The sequence below is a fragment of the Peromyscus eremicus genome, unplaced genomic scaffold, assembly GCF_949786415.1.
Source record: "Peromyscus eremicus unplaced genomic scaffold, PerEre_H2_v1 PerEre#2#chrX_unloc_4, whole genome shotgun sequence".
NCBI lineage: Eukaryota > Metazoa > Chordata > Mammalia > Rodentia > Cricetidae > Peromyscus > Peromyscus eremicus.
In genome coordinates, this window is record NW_026734291.1 from 1,019,841 (window position 1) to 1,041,839 (window position 21,999).

At 39.1% G+C, this 21,999-nt stretch overlaps 1 long non-coding RNA gene across 1 annotated transcript; it reads left to right on the top strand.

Annotated features, from left to right (window-relative positions):
• The first annotated feature begins 14,796 nt into the window (after positions 1 to 14,796).
• Positions 14,797 to 19,895, top strand: LOC131901165 (uncharacterized). The gene is made up of 4 exons (XR_009376408.1): positions 14,797 to 14,878; positions 17,682 to 17,807; positions 18,174 to 18,234; positions 19,149 to 19,895. It is a non-coding gene; the product is annotated as an uncharacterized LOC131901165 (long non-coding RNA).
• The last annotated feature ends 2,104 nt before the right edge of the window (positions 19,896 to 21,999 follow it).

Sequence of the window (21,999 nt, forward strand, 5' to 3'; positions counted from 1 at the left end):
CAAGGGAGTAAGAATACCCCGAAATGTCTCTGCTTTTACATTGTTATCATGTTTAGAAATGGATTTGTTTACTTGCCTGCTTAGGAATAGGGAGAATTCTACGTGAATATGTCCAACTTTCCTAAGTAAAATCGACATACTTCCTTTATTTAGGAAAAGCATTTTTTCCCTGCCCCCTACAGGTAATAACTTTTCTCATTTCTTCTTTCTTGGCTGTTGTGAGGGCTATTCTTGTAGTCACACCTATTCCTTGTGGAATTAACTAAAATTCTAAGAGTTGGGTATACCTGTGATGGATTTTTTTGAATGTTTTGAAAAATGATCCATCTTTCATCTGGATCATTTGAGGTGAAATCCACGTTCAGCTGCTTGGTGTCTATGTACTCTTTAACTAAAAGCACTCAGGAGGTAGAAAGTGTTGGATTTACCAAAATTTGAGGCTGGCCTGGCCTACAGAAGGAGTTCCCAGGCTACACAGATAAACCCTGTCTCAAAAAACACCAAAAAAGTAAAAATCAAATGAAGTTTAAGATCCACCTTTAATCTGGATTGCATCTCTGGTGGCAGCCTGCATATATGAAGCATACTGAATGAGGAAGCTCTCTCTCTTTGCCTCTTTGCCCTAGCACTGGCTACAAAGTAAATTACTTTCTCAGCATTAGATACTTTTCCTTGGTATTTTGGTGTATACTAAAGACCAGCTGAGATATGCAGCCTCATGGAATGAACAACTACTGGCTTCTTCAAATTTCTATTGGAATGCAGCCATTGTTGGACTACCTGGACCACAGCTTGTAAGACATTCTAAGAAATCAAGTTTCTACATACATGGAGAAATCCAATTATACAGTTTTTTTTTCACCTCCCAACTGAGGAAGGTGTGCTGGCTAACAATGGTAGACATAAAGGCATTTTTCCTAGCTCCATTATTCTCTAAGTATTCAACTTTGCATGAAGACTACTCTTTATTGTTACATAGTTTGCCAACACTTTGCCCTGAATTTCAGGAATAAAACTTCTTAAGCAATAGCGCCATGATCCAGCTCTCTGATGGTGAAAGACTTATTTATCCTGTTAGTGATCTAGTTCCTGCTTTTTTTTCCTAATTGTCTGAAGTCCCTGTGACAAGCAGGTAAAAAGTACATTGAATTCACCTGACCTCCCTGTGAAGCCACCTAAAAAACATTTCCCATTGTCTCTTAAATCTCATTTAGCTGTTAATATTCTGGGTATTCTTCCACCTGTGTGACAGGGAATCTCCACCCCACATAGTATACTGTGTTGTACAAGCTAGTTAGCCACATTGTGTCCAGAAGGAAGAAGGGGAGTGCCTATGGACAGCAGGAAGATCACATAGTCTGCTACTAGAACCAGGGGCAAGTGCTATTGAATTGCAAATCTTTGCTGGTTCAGAAAAGGTCTGGTTCTGGGGTGGAAGGCAGGATCAAGAATCATTGTGCTCTGTCTTTAAGCCCAATGTAACCCTATGGGAGCTGCTCCTGTCACTCAGGCCTCACTAGCCAATCAGGCACTCTAGGCGACCTGCCAGTCAGAAGTTCTATAGGGTTTTTCTGGCCTCCTGCTTCAGAATTGGCTAAGACAAAAATCTGTCCCTGTCATTTTGTGTGCTATGCTGCTAGTGTTGCTGCTGTTGTTGCTGTGAGCTGAGCAAAGAGCATGGCGGAGCTGGAAAACTACAATATGGTGAGCGAGGGGCTGCTGTCCCCAGACTGGGAGGAGTGCTTAGTTGAATCATGGGAGTCAGAGTGTCTGGTTCTCCCCCTGCTGGGTGGGAGGAAGTGGTCAGGTGCAGAGTTCTGCTTGTTCTTTCCTTGTCCTGCATTGTCCAGCATGGTCCTGCTCATCCTGCATGCTCCAGTATGTGGTCCTGCATAATCTCTGCAATTGTTGGGGCCTGCTGGCAGCCTCCAAATAACTTCATTCTTTTGGCTGCAGCTGTGCAGACATTGGGAGCAGGACTGTGCTTTGAAATGTCCTTATTGACATCACTGTGAAATTCCATCACCATGTGTGTGTTGTTTCTATGGAACAGAGATTTCCAAACTTAAAGAGGCCTGGTCCCTCCCTTATCTTCCAGAAGTTCTACACTGAACATTTAACATTAAGATTTAAAATCTAACTGGAATTAATTTTAGGAGCTTGTAAACAGTATTTCCTCTGTAAAGTTGCACTTCAATGCTAAACTGTGATGTAGAAGATTAGAATTGATAGTAATAGAATTATGGTACATGGTCTTTCCACTTCTAAGAGACATTAGTTCACAAAGTAAAATTTAGGTAAGAGAGGGCTGCAAATACCCAAATACCCCAAAGATAAATATTATGCTAACCATTCTGGTTGGAAATTACTATGATAAAATGTAAAAGTTTGTTCCCCAGGATTAACAAGCTACATTCCATAACAATTGAGACAACCTTGATTTACAACCAGTAGAAAGGCTGATCTTTCCACTAAAATCCTGGCCTCTAACATGCTGCTCAAGAGACCATTGCAGCTTCACAACTAACATTAAGTCCTGGTATGCCATGGAGGTTTATTAATTCTTGAACAGGGAGTCTCCAGTCTTTTTGAAAAGCAGTTTTAAGTCAAGATCTCCTACATTGGTTGAGGTGGACTTGAACCCTGTCTGTATCCCCACAAAGCATTGCCTTTATTATCCCCAACTAATCACCCTAAATTCTGTATTACATGTCTGCACCTCCACAGAGTTCTAAAATTACCACTTTGAGTCACATAGTGGACTGTCCATTGCACAACAGGGAAAAGAAATGTGTGTGGAAAATGGCTTCTTTCAGATCAGAAGGGGAAGAAGAGTGGAATTGACATGCAGACAGGGCTGGGTCCTGCAGACAGGGGCATGCGCCACTGTGTACACTGCAGGGGGCATTAGACTAGGCAATAGCTTGATCACAGACTGAAGTTGAGTGCAGTGAGCTGCAGGGGTCTCCATTACAAAGAAGGACTGATGGTGCATGGTGAGTGACTTTCTCTGTAATTTCTCTGCATGTATTAATTCCTCCTATGTGAATGAAGACTGACACTATTGTGTGGTGTACAGTTTATGGAGGATAGCTTGAACTCCTCAGTATTAAATTTCCTAATAGTGAATTCTCCTATGGAGATATTTGCAATCCTTATTGATACAGTGAAGTCAGATGAGAGGTTTGAGATACAGGCCACTGGTTGTAACTCCATGTGTTAGCTTACAATACTCAGTGGCTATCATTTTATGTGGGACAAAGTCATACAGTCTCTTATTAATGGTATTCATTCTACCATGGAGGTGCCTAATCTGATTCAAAGTCAGTACAGCTACACATGCTTTCAATTTTTTTTGTCACTTTAAAACATCAATTATTGGTTTCCTTTTTAATATTCATTTTCTTTTAATACACTACTGATAATTTTTTCTATGTTTTGCAGTTTAAGAATTTTACTCCATTTTTTTTCTTAACTGGTGTTTGCTTGTGTATTTATTTATGTCATTTTATAGCAGCGCTTCTCAACCTTAGAAATCATGGCTCCCTTTTGGGAATCAAATGACCCTATCACAGGACTGGCCTAAGACTTTCAGAAAGTGCAGATTTTATATTATAATTCATAGCAGGAACAAAATTACAGTTATGAAGTAGCAGTAACAATAATTTTAAAGTTGGGGTATGACTACATCATGAGAAACTGTATTAAAGAGTCACAGCATTAGGAAGGTTGTGAACCATTGGTTCAGGTCAATGTCTCTTGTAACCCAGGCTTGCCTCACACGATATAATTGAGAATTGCTTTGAAGCTTACAGTGCTGGAAAGAGAATCCTGCAACTCCTTCCAGGCTGGGCCTTGACTGGTCTGTGGGAAGAAAAAATAGACCAGTGAAGGAGTATCCTCCAACTTCTCTAGATTTTATCATGAATTTTCAAATGATGTAGAACTTGTGTAAGAATTGAGTTCACTGACCAACTATAAAGCAGTTGTAGTCACAGCAGAGTGAGGGATGAGCAAGAAAGAGAGTGAAAACTTTCCTGCTGTGATAGTAGTTGACCTTAGCAATGAGTAGTGAGATAATCAATGTTACAAAATCAATAAATGTTCTGACTGGCCATTTCTTGGGTCCTCAGACCAGGCAATCAAGAATCTGGATTAAAAAAAACTGAAATTTCGTGAAACCAAATTAGAGTAGTTACACCATTTGAACCTAAGAAATAGAACTAGATAGAATGGTGTTTATCTGCCTAACATGACTGTGTTTTCCAGGTTTAAGATGTATAGCCCAGGAGAAATGGTGTGAGCAGTACTTGGTGTCCTCTAATACAAATATCTGGTCTCTGGAGCACATGGCCATAAAGCCTGTTTCAACTTTTTAACAAAATTATTTGGGATTATATTTACATTATTATCACTATGTCTTCCCTAATTTCATAACCTCCCATAGACCCTTCATTGTGTTCTAATTCATGACTTCCTTTTGTTTAAGAATGGTTACTGTTTGAATGTGTCCTGTGTTTGGTTGCAGGATTTCCCAGCTATGAAGCAACAGGTTGGTTGCAATGGACAATGAGTGTGTAATGAACTGTGCACCTATAGGACCATGTGCCTTGGAAGAAAAACAGGAAGTGCTCTTAGGATATTAGAGGATTTTAATAAACTACCAAATCCCCTGGTTAGTGTCCTACCCAATCATAGTGTGGAAGGACCCACCTGGGAGGGTTTTTTCCCTCCGAGTCCTTTGAACTCTGCTCACCCAGTAGGGAAACTGCTAATGTTCTGAAGCCCAGCTTGGTGGTCCTAGCTGATGAGGGACTCTGGAAGTGTTAGCAATCAGGAGCATCAGCAGGAGGTAGCTTCCAGTTTCTTTCCAGGATTATCCTCTTGTTCTGCTGTAAGGAAGTCCACAAACCATGCCATGGTGAGTGTAGCATGTTCAGAGCAGGTCTGTTGAGCTGTCTTTTCTGCTGGGACTTGGATAAACCATGATCCAGACTGTGGTTTTGTTGGTCCATGTGGTGACATGGACACTAGTCCTTGTCCTCTGAGCCTTCCTGTGTATGGATTTCCTGGATATGTGGAGACTCTGAGGATCTGGCATGGGAAGATATGATGCTGGTCCAGTGTGCACACACGGCCGAGTTTTTGTGTGTAGTGGAAAGACAGATTGGAAAACTGAAAGTCTAGTGTCTAGAAGTTCTGAACAATGCAATCCACTTTCAGGTTGGTCTTATAAATACTACAAATATTTTAGAAACTGATAGAAAGATGGTGATATGGATTGTCTTTCAGCAATACATGATTAGAATGCTTCTAACTTTGCTACAACCAGCTACAATTGGTATGATTTTGTGAAGTTTAGTTCTGGGGACAAAGGCCATTTCTGATCTGCAGAAAATTCTCAGATGTGCATGGTGTTGTTTGGGTGTATAAGGCAGAATGCACATATTGTACCATAATCCATGGGACCAGGAAGCATTCATAACTAATAAGAATTCTTTGTGTCATGATTTGGGAGCTGTTTGGTGTTCTAAATGAAAGCATGCTCCATTCTCCCACTCACTTTGTCTCAAACTGGTTTTCTCTTTAGATATTACTATTGCATATGTATTTATATATCTATGAACATAAATAAATATGAGCTGCTGAGTCCATTTTTCATTTTTTCTATTTATATGATTTCAGTACAACCACTTTGTTTTGGATAACCAACTAGGAGGCTCATCCATGGGAAGCACAATTCTGCCTCTCAATAGTCATTAGTTTCCTCTAGTACATGGTCTAGGGAAAGGGTTCATTAGATCCCTTTAAACCTTCTATGTTAGTATGTCTACTGGCCATGTTTTCTCTTCCACATGAGATCTTCTTGCAGGGCTCAGCATCTGTGTACTTTGTCATCTGTGGCTTTGGGTTCCAAGCTCCTGTATGAATGCAGGTCTAGAGTAGGTCTCCTCTTCCAGAGCCCTGTGGTTGTAGTGGATAGGCTGCTCTGCTGTCTCCTCTGGCCTTGATCTTAGAGAAGCTCTCCACTTCAGCTGCCAAGTACTCCCCATTCTGTTACTTTTCCAAAAACTGAGGTCACTACAGGATTCCCATATCCTCTGAGTCTGGCTAAAAATAGCAAGTGTCTAGAAGGTTATTTCCAGGGAGGAGGAATGTCTGTGAGCATGTTCTGTGGGTGTGTCTGTGAGGGATTTGCCTGTGGAATGCATCTGGAGATTGAAGTGCTTGTGAGGAGAGAACTGGAGGAATTTCTGTTAGAGTTTGCCTCAGGGAGAGGGTGTGCTTAGTAGGTGATTTGTGGGCTTGGCCCAGGGAAGTAGGAATGCAGGGCTGCAAAAGCTCACAGGTCTTGTGCACAACACTGCTCTTTTCTTGCCTATCTCAAATCTGTGAAACTGAAGGAGGTGTTCATGGAGTGTCACCTGGCCTGATCATTTGCAGCCCTGGAAGTAGTCCCTGGAAACAGCAGACCTGGATCTAGCTGGGCAAGGACTCAACCAAGGCTGATGATGAAACCCAGAGATGTGGAGCTCAAGGTCCTGCTGCTGTAGTATTTAGGAGTAACAGGATGCTGGGAACAGTGCAGGAACAGCTTACCATGGTCATAGAGGTGAGAACCTGATGGAGGAAAAGTGAGACAAAAATCCACCCACTGTTTTTAAGGATTTTCCTGACACCAGGTTGCCTTCTGATTCTTTAGTATCTAAGCCAAACACCAGGCCCTTGTTTGAGTCCATATGCCTTTCAAATATGTCCTAGTGCTCAGCTGCCATACTTAGCTTTCCAGGGGACCCCACCATCTCTGAGACTTCAGATATTGCTAGAGTCTTGGATTTTCCTGAGACAGCATGGTCAATCCTCATAGGTGTGCTCCTTGGGAAAACTGCAAATGTTATAGGGCAAATAATCTCATTTCAGTTGTTTTGAGGCATTTGCTATTTTGTATTTAAAACTCTTGTTATAGTGGCTCTTATGAGAATTATGGAGCTTGTTGATATTATAAATTATTGCTGTTTCTATGGATTGTGGTTTTGATCTCTTGGAAAGAGTTGTGGTAATTGAAAAGACCAAGCAGATGCCATAACAGGCTGCTCAGTCTTCTCTCAGAGATCAGGCCTCAATTTCAGTTTCCTGAGACTGAGCAGGCAGTCTCTGGGAGGGCTGTGAACAAAAGACATAGTCCTTTGCAGTAGCTCCCTTTCTGCACATACTCAAAAGTTTTTTTTTTTTCTGCTCAAAGTTCAGCCAGATGTTTACTGTCTGGGACCCCTCACAAACTTAAAGTTATGTGCAAGAGTCAAGGACAGAGCCTAGACCACTGAGCCAGACCCCAAAGTCAGTACATGTTTGGCCTGCCAGCCCACATGGCAGCTCAAGGACAAAGCCTGGGACTTGTGCTGGACTGCCCCCAAAATGATAATTTTATCCCCAACTTGTAAATTCAAAGCTCTCATACCCTCACCCAATTAAAAGAACAGAGACCTTCAAAAATAAAAATAAACCAATCTGAGTTGCACAAGTGCCAAACCCCCCAACTGCCCTGAATGGCTTGTGACTTTTGCCTTTAAATAGCTAGCCTCAAAAAGAAACAGCAACTCCTCCCTGCCTCACTTTATTGGGTGTAGGAATGAGTTCCCTGTCTAGACTTGTATCTATAGAATAAACCTTGCTGTTGCATTCTGGACATCCATGGTCTTCAGTGGTCTCTTTGTGGTTACAATCTGGGCATAACAGTAATTACATTCAGAATGGGAAAGACCTGCCAAACAACTGACAACAAGTGCTGGAGAAGAACTGGGGCAAAAGAATAATGTCATGAGCAAGAATAATATGTATACTTAGTATGACAAAAATTATATTTTATGATGCTAATGGTCATCGCACAAAGTTCACACTCCTAATTCCTAAATAAGGTCCTAAGACTCTTTCCTCAAGGCTGCTCACCTGTTCTAAGTATGTTTACTGAAGGTCAGGTCTAGTCTCTAATAGACATCTGTTTTGAAGTTTGGGATCCTGGGGGAGGCTTTCATATGTAGATCCATGTGGTGTCTCTCCAGATGTATAGGCCAGAGCATTGCTCTTGATTTCTGCTTATATACTGTCCAGTGTGTGTCATGGGATTCTGGGACTGTGTCTGCTTGTCATTAGTGAGTGATGTCACTGAGTTCTATTTATCAGGTACAGCTTTGGATGTAGTGAAGTACTGACTAAGCTATTTTTAGTTGTCTAAAAGATCTTTCTTATAATGCTCATTCCAATTAGGGTTCTGATTCACATATACATATGACCATGAATAACAAATAATACGCCAGGATTCCTTGGAATGAATAATGGTATAGCTTTTCATTATGTACCTAAAAATGGGAAAAATAAAAGTTTAACCTGTAAAAGTTATTGGCAGCAAAGTTATTAATACAGTCAACTCAAAAAACATAATTGATATTAAAGAAGTGCACAACTTGACTCCCTAATCACTTCAAGGACAAGGAGCAACCTTGTCATTATTCCCACATTGGGTTAAATGTGAGCTGAATACTTCACTTAATCTATCATGGGGACTTAAGTGGGCCCTACCAAAATTTTCATGGTCTAATAAATTATGGTATGGAAACAAACTTACACTTTTAGTCTTTCTCAATAGAATGGGTTCATTGTTTACTCACACTGAACATATCATACTTCTTTTTGAACATTATTACTTAGTACCTGTGGTAGTCTGCATGGAATTTTCCCCCATAAGCTCATAGGGATTGGCACTATTAGAGGGTGACTTTGTTAGAGGAAGTGTGTCACTGTGGAGGTGGGCTTTGAGATCTCATATATGTTTAAACCATGTTCAGTCTCTCAGATTACCTGTAGGTCATGGTGTAAATGCCCAGCTCCTTCTCCAGCACATTGTCTGCCTACATGCTGCTATGTTGACCATGGTGATAATGGACTAAACCTCTAAAAATGTAAGCCATGCCAATTAAATATTTTTCCTTTGTAAAAGTTGCCATGTTCATGGTGTCTCTTCACAACAATAGAAACCCTAACTTAGGCAGTACATGATTCATTAGTCTTTAGGGAGGAAATGCTTTTGGGAAACACTGCTAATTTTACTTTTTTGATAGAATCATATTATCTATAGGCTTATGTGATTTCTCTTCATGTTTTATTAATTGAAATCCTAGTAAACCACTATAGTCATTCTTTATTTCATCTTGCATATAACAACAGGTATTTAACTCAAAGTGTTGATAGCATAATAAATAATAGTAAAATTGTTTATCAACAATCTCCTTCTATTTTGATTCCAGTAAAATTAAAAATAGAGGAATATTCCAAAAATTTCAATACAATACTTGGAAAATTTCCAACTATTTTAGAAAAATATTCTTAAAAATTCATTGGGTAATTGGTAGCTACAATATTTACTTTTATATACATCATTTCAACTTCTACAGTTGGAGTCTTACCATTAAAACAAAATCTGGAAATACCTCAATTTACAAATAAATTAGTTAAAATGTTTCTAAAATAGAAGAAATTCAAGAAAAGATGGATATTAAATTCATAGAATGATTGGATGGAGGAGAAACAACCTAGAAATGAAACAGTATAAATTTTCTCCCACTTCCAGATCTACTGAAGTTTAAGGAAATATAAAGACCATTGTTTGAAAGGTCCCTCCTGTTCAGAAAACTGTCATTCTTTCAATAATGAGCCAATGGTATAGAATGAAGTGTTTTCTGGGGTTTGTTTTAAAATATTCAATATATATTATCCATTAAACTATACAGTGTGAGTATCATGCTTATTGAGATCTTGTCTCAAACAACAAAGCAAGGTATATTCAGCAATATTTGTGTGTTTGTGTCTGTTTCTGTGTGTTATTGATGAATGTCTTACTTTCATATTCCCTTCATAGACCAAAATGTCTTGAATTCAAGGAGAACTGCTTGGCTCTGGTACCATACTAAGCTATATTTATTTCTGAGAATGATTTGACAGGGACCAGTGGCTGATACCTGAAATTACTTTAAGAGATATTGTCCTGACCCATGAGACCTCTGCTGAGATGAAACTGGGACACTTCAATTCATTTTGGAAAATGATTTCAGGATGAGACAACACAAATCAGAATTGAAATTTTATTTTGATACAGGGTTTCTCCATGTATCTCTAGCTTTCCTTGAACTCAAAATATAGATGAGGTTGGACCCAAATTTCCAAAACTCTGCCTTCATCTGCTCACCAATTATTGGATTAAAAGTTATGTGCCACATCATCCAATTGTAATTTTATTATTTATTTATTTGCTTATGACAGTTTTTTATCTGTGTGCTAATTTATGTGTGGATAGGTGTGGGAGTCCATTCTCGGGTTCCTCATGGCTTTACCCAGCAGGTCCTCATAGAGGATGATTAGATTACGGGCCTGAGTGCAAGTGTCTGAGATGGTCTGCACTTGGCTGTGCTGGGGGAGGAGGTCTTTTGCTCCACCCCTTGGCGTCTCTATAAAAACCCTGGGGCAGAGACAGTTGGGCCCATTTGAATAGGTTCCAGGCCCTCTCGAGGCTATCCTTTATTTTCTATCTGTTTATCTCCGCGATATTCTCCACAATAAGTCCTTCTATCTAATATTTCCTGCTGCTCACACTTAAGAAAACTCTGGGGAACTGTGGGGGTGGTTGGGTAAATGCCCCACAGAATGGCGCCATGAACAGGGACTAAAGAAAAAAGAAAAAAAAGGGACTAAAGAAAAAAAGGGGGGACTGAAAAAAGGGGGGACTAAAGACAAATGAACAGGGACTAAAGACAAAGTAATAGGGACTATTGAATAAGGAAAATAATAGTTTTATTAGAGTTTTTGACAAAAGTGCTGAGTTCAGCCCTGCCAGTGGATAAGGCATGCCGGTGTTATGGAAAATATATATATTTTTATATATATTATTGAGAGGCAGGGGTTTTATCCTCGAGAGAAAAGGAAAGAGGACTGGAAGGATGTCCGATGCTGCAGCGAAACTCTCTTCTGTCAAAATTTTCTATCTTCTATCCCTTTCTCAATTTCTATCTGTGAAAAATAAGTATAAGGCATAGAGTAGTAAAATAGTGTAGGAAAAACTTAGAAGTGTAAGATTGTGTAGGAAAAAATAAGTAAGGCAACTAGACAGAAAAACTTCAATTTCCTAACTTTGGGGGCTATGAACGCAAACTGGGGAAAAAAATCTTTCTTTGGGCTTTACGGGTAGCAAAAAAGCTCTTCTTTGAGCTTATGGGGAAGAAAAAGTTTCCTATGGAAGCTTTTGACCTGGGGACAGCTGAAATGCTAAGTCCAAGGGGCAGGAGAAAGTGATTTCTCCCTGAGGCAAAAATGGGGGTGTAAAAAGCCAAAAAGTTTAAAGTTGGGAAGTTTTGGGAAAAGTTGGTCTTTCTCCTGGGGGAAAAAAATCTTTCTCTTAAACTAAAAAGCTTTTCTTGAAAAATTTGGGGGAAAAAAAACTCTCTAAAAAGTCTTAATCTTTCTCAAACTAAAAGCTCTCTTAAACTTAAAAACTAAAGCCTTTAACTCTCTCAGAAGGACAAAAATTAGAATCACCTGAAGATTAATATGGGGACCACCTATGATTAGCTCTAAGGGAAAACAACAAACCTCTTAAGACAGCAAAACCTAAGCTCTCTTTCAAGCTTTAAAAATCCTCCCTGCAATGCAGGAGGCAGGGACAAGTTCCTAAAAACCTCTTCTAAGCTCTATCTCTTCAAGCTAGTAAAAGACAGTGGGTCAGAGTACCCCGAGGGAAACGCTTGGGAGAGTGTGGGTAAAGAGCTACAGAGAGCCCAAAAGGGCCAGAAACTTTACCTGAGAAAAGCAAAAAAGCCAAGCTTTTCAGTTACAGCCGAGCTGAGGCGTCAAGGGTTTTGAGTGAGCATTTCAGAATGAAAGGGTGCTCCTAATCGTCCTAATGCAAAGATTCCCTGAAGCAATGCAAACTGTTAGCATTGTATCCTTGCTTCTGACCAAAAACCCAGAGGCGACTGGCCATCGTCTCTGAGTTGGGGTGCATTTCGGGGATACTAGGGTTCCTGCAGTTGCAAACTTCCTGGAGCACAGAGCTGAGGCAGGAAGGTGCAGGACCCAGGGGAAGATTGCTAATAAACAACCAAAACTAAAGCCAGTGGGAACAGCACAGTTGTCTGCTTTCCTACAAGTCCCGGGTTGATAGGTCCACAGCTGAAAAAAATCTGAGAAAAAAGCTTTCCTATCAGAGAAAGGATCTTTCTGGGAAAACAGTAAAGCTGAACTGTGTCTGAAGCAGTTGTGCTGCTGAGTCAGAACGCTGTCTGGGGAAAGAGCCCAGCCAGGGCAGAACAGAACTATCCAGGACTAAAGCTTTCTTTTCTGTCAGAGAAAGCACCTCTTTGAGAAAAGCTTTGTTTCAACTGACTCCCGTGAGATGAGGGAGTGTAGCCCTAAGGGGTGATTGCCTCTGACATAAGCTCTGTCCTTGAGCACCCAGACAAACAAATGCAACCCACTGGGGGACTGGGCCAGGTGAAGGCCTGATGAGGCAAAACATCTGTCCTAATGGGAGTGTAGAGATGGCAAAAACCTCCCTTGTTAGGTTTTCAGTCTGTACGCAAACCACACAGACCTGTAAAACAAACCGACAAAAAGCCCCTACCTTCAGTAGCAGGGAAAGCAGCCACTGTAGTGTCGGAAACTGTTTCTGGGGTAGAGGGGATAAACTGAGACCAAACTGGGAACTGTCTGGGAGAAAGACTCTGAAGAAACAGAAGGGACAGAATCCTCCCCAGAAAATGCATGACCTGAAAAAGCTGCTAGAATTTGAGGCAGATTTGGGGGGAGAAAAGAAAGCTCCTACCTCCAAAAGCAGCTAGCAGAGGAACAGAGCTGCAGACCGATAACTGAAGCTCTGCATCTGGGGAAGGAAGGAACAAGCAAAATGAGAATAAAGTCAGTGGGAGAAAATCTCTGAAAGAGCTATGGAAAAGTTGTTGTACATGATCTTGTTTTTCACTGACTGGCTAAGGCGAACACAAGCCCCTAGGAAAGTTGCTATCGGAAATTGTCCACCTCAATGCCGGCTAACTAGGCAGGTGTGGTTCTGATTTGGGGCCACTGTCTGATGAAGGAGAAACACCTGTTAAAGCCAGTTGAGGAGAGAATAGAAATCTCCCCACGTGCCAAAGCTGAAAATGTAAAATGCTTGTTCAAATCTCCCGTTGCAAAAGCAAAAAACTTCGTTCAAACCTCCTGGGCAAGAATTTGTAAGCAAGTCTGGTAAAAGAGAACAAGTTGACTCTCAGACCCAAAAAGAACTATGGGAAATGACTGATAAAAGGGATGTGATATAAGGGACTGATATTATGGACTGATATAAGGGAAATACATTCTGGGAAAGGTAGTTTTTCTGCTAAAGATGGCAACATTGCCCTGAAACACTTTTGTCAGCTCGAAAATACGTTCATGATAAACTTAAAATATAGCCTTTAAAAAGAATAAGGAGGAAAATCATCTAAGAGTTTAAGTATCAGTTCCAATGAAAAAATGAAAGGATACGGAACTAGGTGCTTCGCGGTTTGGGGCTCCATTGGTAAAATGCCTTATTTACCCTAATAGCTGTGCAAACTTTTTACCGTAGTTGGATGACAAAAAGCTACCTATAAGAGCAAACAAGCCACTTTAAAATCCTTACAAAAGCAAGAGAGCAGTTTATACACTGAACTTGTCTTAGATATGAAGAAACTTAAGTGAAATTAAAAATCATTTACCTCTTGAACAAACAGCCTGCAATGAGTGATTCCTTTGCAAATCTAATTAAGGGGATAAGAAACAGACATTCAAAAAGAAATGACTGCTTTATAGATGGGAAACAAACTTCAGAAAATCTAGCTGTCTTACAAAAGAGTTGCTTCACCTGAAAGTTCCTTATAAGAAATCAATCCTAAATATTACAGCTGCTAATAACACCAGGAGTAAGCTAATGAAGGATATGTTTCATGAAAGAACATCTATGTTCTTGACTCCTTTGAATAGTAACAGTTTTGGTGAAAATATTTAAACTAACAACCAAGTCAAAATGTTTCAATAAATTCAAGATGCTATTCACAAAAGAAAGCTGCCATGCTTTGTGGGCCATATTAGAGCTCACTCCAATCTTCCTGGTCCTTTAGCTGAGGGTAATGGGAAATGGAAAGATCCCTGCTCGGGATTATGGAAGGGTCCCGATCCTGTGCTAATATGGGATCGAGGACATGTTTGTGTTTTTTCACAAGAGGAGAATGAAGCTCGGTGGTTACCGGAGCGTTTCCTAAGGAGTGTGGAACTAAGAAAGGTCAGCACCAATGACGTTCCTACAAAGGAACCACAATGAAAGTGGCTCGATTAGTGTTTCTGAGGTTTTGTCACTGGTTAATGCAAACAGTGAGGAAACAGAGTTCGGAGCTGTGCCGCTTTTGGCTTTACTAGCTCCTTTAGAAAAATACTTTATATCACCTAATAGCTGTGCATTATTTGGCAAAGACCTTGCAGTAGCTAAATACGGTAATTTCACCCTCAGCGTGAAGTTTTTCGGTAGAACGAACCAAAAGTTCTGCTGTAATAGAAACATTTGTCTAAATTGAAGCACTTAGGGGAACTACTATGAATTTGGATGAAGGGACAGCCTCTAGTTAAAAACCGTTTACTGCTGGCAGTGCGTCTCTGCCGATCCAGAATGGCTGAGAGAACTTCCAACTTTGGGGGTATGGCTTCATCCTGAGAATGTTACAGTCACCTAGCAACAACTATCACAATTCCATAACAACAACACTCACTAAATCCCAGTGCTTTATAGCAAAGCTGACTATAAACTCTCAACTTTAGAAATAATGTACGTACTTCCTGTCTAGTTAAGGATCTTTCTATTAGAGATAGTGATGATAATTAAAAGTAAGAAATAGAAAAAGATAAATAAGATATGTAAGTTTGTAGAAATTATTCTCTTGTTAGATCTCTGTGTTAAGAAATTTTAGGTGTTTGATAGGTTAAATATATGCTATTGGTAGCCCTATATATGTTTGTAAAATAGATCTAGAGTTCCTTTAAGAATATAAGCTTGCAAGAAATATCTAAGGTAGTCTTAAGACATGTAGTAATAAGCTTGTAAGAAGTGAAGACACTAGTTGTAAATGTAAGTTTAAATAAGAAATAAGATGGAATGAACATAAGAAACACATAGGGAGTAATAAGAAATATATTTGCTAAAGTAGTTCTATAGTTTCCTTAAGGAGTGTAAATAAGTAGATGTTAATACGTTATATGTGAGTTTGTAAAAAAGTGTAAATGTTTAATGTGAGTCTAAATGCTTTGCAAGGCAAAAGGTTATATGTGAGTTTGTAAAAAAGTGTAAATGTTAAGTGTGAGTCTATGCTTAATGTATATGATGAAAAAAACCTGAGATACAGAAGTTAGTGTCCTAGCAGACTGCAAAGCAGGAAGTCTGAGCAGTTTTCAAAAGCTCCAAAAGCCGCTAAGAAGCTAAGAATGGCGGACGCCAGAACCAGCACAACAAGGCATCCGCAGCTGAGATCCGTGGAAAATCGACGCAACACAGAAAAACCTGAGCTAATATCAAAAACGGTGCGGTTTAGAATATTACTGTACCTAAAATGGTCTCTGGCTTGAGGAAAAAAGTTGCAGAGATGCTTGATTGAACAAAAATTGTTAACAGCAAAAAGTTTTGGTTGAAAAACGTCTCTTCATATTTGAAAGTGAAAGCCTGATACTAGAATTTATTTCTTGTTTGAACTTTTTGAACTTAAAATGAGATAAAATTACAAGAAGATTTTGGTTATGGATTTCTTCATATTTGGAAGGCTAGTATCATTTGAATTCTAGGACTTAATGAACTGAACAATAGATTTCATTGCAATGGGACAATTTTGAGTTTACTTACAGTAATGACCCAGAAACTGTTTTCTGGGACTGGTTTTGTGTTACAAATGGAACTGTTTGAATGGAAGGGTTTGGGTTTTCTGGCTAGGCTTGAGATTTTGCTTAAATTATAAAGAAAGGGGGAAGAGTTAATATTCCTTAGTCTGATTTCAAGGGTTGTTTGAGTGGATTGATGTCATGTTTTTGTTGGTGAGAAGTGCAGGTGGGGTATACTAAGAGACTACTTTTGGGGTGTAGAGAGTTTTATTGGGAAACTGCTTTTGGATGTTTTGCTAAGTTTTCAAAGAGTTGATTGTTGGACTGAGAAGATTGCTTTTCAATATGGGTTTGTGGGAGTTGTGTGAGTTTGGGTTCTTCTAACTAGGTTTGAGATTTTGTTTAAAAAGTTATAGAGAAGAGGAGGAGTTGTGGGGTTGAGTTATGTTTGCAGAGATTGTATTTGCCCTATTGATATTGATGCACCCTGGTTTTGTGGAGTTGAGGAATGTTTGGGTTTGATGTGGATGCATTGAAGTTTATCCTATGTTCTGTTGGCAAGAAAATTTGGATGATTGAGTTGAAGTTGTAAGATGGAGAAAATTGTTGACTGTGTTTAGCGCCATATGTGCTAATTCAAGTGCTTCTGTTGAGAGTTTGCTTTGGGTTGTAGGATTGGGAGAATTGTGACTATGTGTAGCAATGTTTATGTTAACCTGTTGTTGGTGGTGATGAGGCTAAGGGATTCTTTAAGTTTGTAGTAGCCTTAGGAGTTTTTGGTTTGGAAGGGGCTTGAGGCATCTAAGACTGCTGTAGTCACCTTGGACCTAATTCAAAGGAGAGATGCCATCTATGTTATCCTCTACTCCCATGCTGGGAGGTATGGCAGCTGTGGAGATTGCTGTAGGCCATTAATGGTTATTTTTTTATATATTAGGAAGGGGGGACCTGTGAGAGCCCATTCTCGGGTTCCTCGTGGCTTTACCCAGCAGGTCCGAATAGAGGATGATTGGACCACGGGCCTAGGTGCAGGTGTCTGGGATGGTCTGCACTTGGTTGTGCTGGGGGAGGAGGTCTTTTGCTCCACCGCTTGGCATCTCTGTAGAGGCCCTGGGGTGGAGATGGTCAGGGCCCATTGGAATAGGTTCCAGGCCCTCTCGAGGCTATCCTTTATTTTCTATTTGTTTATCTCCGCGATATTCTCCACAATAAATCCTTCTATCTAATATTTCCTGCTGCTTGCACTCAAGAAAACTCTGGGGAACTGTGGGGGTGGTTAGGTAAATGCCCCACAATATCCTCAGATAATTGGGAGTCAATCTACCTCAAGATCCAGTTATACCTCTTTTGTGCATATACCCAATGTTAATCTTCCATCTTAACACAAGGACAATTGCTCATCTAGGTTCTATCTGACTTGGACCTGATTATACACTTGTCTATCTTATTTCTTCTTTGTAGTTAGTTCATACAATTTCTCTCATGTGTACTCTGTATTGTTGTTTTGTTTACTTGTCTGTGTATGTTTGTTAATTGGCATTTTTCTTGCAAGGTGATTTCTTTTTAAAAGGGTACAGAATTGAGAGAGGTGAACACCCTCTTCAGTTTTCTTCTAAAGTGACTTAGTGATTACATTATAACAACTATGTAATGGAGTAAGATAGTGAGCACCAGAATTGTATGAATATACTATCAAAGAATTATACATTTACAATGTTGTCAGTATCATGCTTTCTGTTGTTCACATGAATGGATTGTTTTAGAATGCAGTGACCTATGATGATGTGCATGTCAACTTCACTTTGGAAGAGTGGACTTGACTGGATCCTTCCCAGAAGAATTCTACAAAGAGGTGATGATTGAGACCTACAGGAACATCACTACTATAGGTAAGACAGTGTATTTTCCTTCACATTTTAAAATAGGCGGACAACCGTTTCTTGGTTTTGAATGTTCCTGTGTAATTTGATTGAGAAAGAAGAGGGAGGTAAATAAATCAGGCATGTTTCTAAGATTCACTGAAGATAGTAACATAAATTTTACAATGCTTTCAATAATATAAATTTTTTTTTTTTTTTGGTTTTTCGAGACAGGGTTTCTCTGTGTAGCTTTGCGCCTTTCCTGGGACTCACTTGGTAGTCCAGGCTGGCCTCGAACTTACAGAGATCCGCCTGGCTCTGCCTCCCGAGTGCTGGGATTAAAGGCGTGCGCCACCACCGCCCGGCTAATATAAATTTTATGGTACTCTATTTTAGGATACAGTTGGGAAAATCATAATATTGAAGAACATTTTCAAAATTCTAGAAGACATGCAAGGTAATTTTCTTGTGCAAGCTGATAAAAATGCCTGTGAAGAAATTATATTGTGTCCTGGAAATTTTAAACAAAAGCAACAGTGTAAATAAGTACCACTTAAAGTGCATTGATGATTATTAAAATTCTCACAACATCATAAACCTCAATTTCAGGTTGGTGAATTGCATTTGCAGCGCATTCTTTTAAGAACAATGTCAAAGAAACAATTTCCCAAAAGATATCACCATTAAAATCATAACACCATGAGAACTATGCTGTAGAACTGTCAGTCTTTTTATTTCATAACATTCATATTACAAAAGTTACACACAGTGAAGAGGTGATGAGTATATTGTCAAAGCTTTCTATTAAGCAAATAGTACATAGTAAAGCTAGTGTAACTCATATACTTGTTGTGACTGTGCTGTTTAGTGAGTGGGGCAGTTAGAGTCAAAAGTCAAGGGATGTTGTCAAGGAGAAACGTTAATCCCTATACCACAAGTCTATGAGGACAGAAAGTCAAACAGAATTCAATGGGGAAATCTATTGTCTGCTATTCTTCCTTGACTAGCTATATCACATGTCCTTATGAAAACAAGCCATGTGAGCATAGGAATAAGGAAGACATAAGATACCTCATTCTTATAAAATCAGAAGATATGTAGCAGTCTCCACATTGAGTATACTTGTTGAATATGATTAAAGTATACAAGTAATTGATTTTCTATCTTCATTGTTAATATATTAACAAAATCACACTACAGAGAAGCCCTATGAGTACTAGGACTGTTTAAATAAAACATGGGTATAAAAACAATGATGAAATCTTAAGAACTGATTCCTCTTTACAATTAGACCAAATTTAAATTTAATTCATATAGATATAAAGAGTCAACAGTGTAATGATTATGTAAAGATTTTACATGTGCTTGCAGGCATGAAATAAGTCAAACTGGAGAGAAGAAACCTTTCATATATACTGAATGTGGTAAAACCGTTGTACATGAGAGTCATCTTCAAAGGCATGAAAGTGCACCTATGGGAAAGAAACAATTTCAATGTAATCAGTGTGTTAAAGCCTTTGCATATCACAATAATCTTCAAAGGCATAAAAGAACACATACTGGAGAGAAACCCTATGAATGTAATCAATGTGGTAAAGCCTTTGAACGACATGATAATCTTCAAAATCATAAAAGAATACATACAGGAGAGAAATCCTATGAATGTAATCAGTGTGGTAAAGCCTTTGCATATCACCAAACTCTTCAAATGCATAAAAGAAGACATACTGGAGATAAACTATGAATGTAATCAATGTTTTAAGTCCTATGCTCATCACAGAACTCTTCAAATACATAAAAGAAGACATCCTGGAGAGAAACCCAATGAATGTAATCAATGTGGTAAAGTCTATGCTCATCACACTACTCTTAAAATACATTCAAGAAGACATGCTGGAGCAAAAGACTATGACCATAATTAACTTGGTAAAGCTTTTCGTCATCACAGTCATCTTCAAATGCATGAAAATCACATACTAGAGAGAAACCCCATGAATTTAATCAATGTGGCAAGGACTTTCTTCACACACAGTACTCTTCAAATGCATGAAACAACACCTACTGGAGAGAAACCCTATGAATGTAATCTGTGTGATAAAGCCTTTGTATGTATCAGTAGTCTTTGAAATTATTAGAAAAAGTCATACTGCAGAGAAACCCTAAAAATATAGTCAGTGTCATACAATTTTGCTCTTTATACACGAATATACCTTTTTCTGTGCAGTCAATCTTTTAAAGTCTTTGCATATTACAGTAGTCTTTAAGTACCTGCAAAATATACTGAGGGCTTATTATTATAAAGTATTTGGCAAGATCCTTATCCAAAACACTTGCATTCAGTTACACAATGGTGTTCTTTCCGTAAAAAACAATTTGACAGTGTCAGCAATCTTTTCATGTATCATGCTGTTATTTTCACAATATTTGCACCTGTAAAACCATGGAATAAATGAATTTATTAGTTTATGAAGTCCTCTGTATAGGGTAAAAGGTCAGCCAAAGAAACACATCTGGAAATTAAAGCCAGAGCCAGTGAAAAACATTCAATTTGGTACTGAAACGAGATCCAAAGAAATACACTCTATCTCTGACCAACTGAGCACAAAGCCATCCAATCTATGAGCAGAAAACCCAACCAATCCCTGAACACAAAACCAACCAATCACTGCCCATGAAAGCCTCCCAATTTCTGAGCTTGAGCCTGAAATCCAACCAATACCTATCCTCTAGCTCTTTTCCCTGGAAATCCCCACCACTATGAAGCCCCATATAAGTCATGTGTCTGTTCAGCTGGCAGATTGTCCTATTTCACACTGATACAGGCAGCCACTATTCTGGATTCCTCTCCCCTATATAAATCTCTTGAGTTAGATTTGGGTGAAGATATTTTGCCAGAGCAGTGCAGAATCTCTGCTGGGAAACTCCCTAGTGGAGTTGAGCAGAGAAGCAATTGACATCTCTGCTGGGAAACTCGCTAGTGGAGTGGAACAGAGAAATAATGGACACTTCTGCAGGAAAATTCTCTTCAGGGAGTGGAGCTGAGTGGCAAAGGCCATCTCTGCTGGAAATCTCTCTTAGCTGAGTGTAGCACAGCTAAGCTGTAATGGTTATTTTTTGGAGAGGAGCAGGTTTGCCATATCCTTCAGGTGAACCATCCCACACTGGGACAAATGTTCAGGACTAGCCTAACTTTCTGACAGCCAGTATTCCTATCTCCTCACAGCTTTAGGTATCTAGTTTCCTTTCACAGCTTTTCTTTCTTTTTTTTTTTTTGAGAGCTGTGGGTATCCTGGAAACCTTTCCTGCACAGCTTCAGGTAGAGCCTGACAACCAACAGCCAGGATATTTTTCCCCTCTCAATTGTGTATATCCAGGATACCTTCCACTCTCAACTATAGGTATAGCCTAACCTTTGATACTCAGGGAACGTTTCCTTCCAGAGCTAAACACTTCCACTATGAATTTAAATAATAATGTAGTATTTTTAGATTTTAAACTCCTCTTTAATTACATGAAATAACTAATTCAGTTGTAAAACTTTATGGATTTGTATTAGTTCCTTTTCTGTTCTTGTTATGTAATGTCTATGTTAACTTAATGAGTTTTATTTGGCCCCAGGATCAACATGTAAGTGGCATGGCATCAAGTGTCAGACATGGCAGCTAAATTGAGAGCTCACATACTTAGCTGGCAGTATGAAGCAGTGAGTGGGAACTGAAAATGATGTGTGGATGTAATTGATCAAAGCATACCCCCAGTGACATATTTCCTCAGCAGAACAGCATTTCCTAAACCTTCACAAATTATACTGCCAACTGAGAAGGATTTCTCTGACTTCAAGCACACATGCTTGCTTTCTGTTACATGAACCAATTCACAATGAAGAAAATCTCTGTAAACCTTTAAATGTCTCAATAGGTATTGAGACACAGGTGTGTTATAGGAATGCATGCTTACAAATGAAAAAGATTGATTAGTGAAAAAATTGTTTTTAAAGAGTTTTTTCAGTTTTAATAATGTGATGTCAGTACATGTTTTGAGGGTATGTGAATTTGCATGGTAGTTTCTGAAAATGTTAGGCTCTTGAATCTTCTTGTAGCAAGGACTAAAAGAAGTTGTCAAAATCAAGTCTTATTCCTGGGAATGAACTTTCCTTAACTGCTCAACCATGTCTCTAGCCATGAAAATATTTTAAAGCCTATTTATATCATGCTAAAATCAG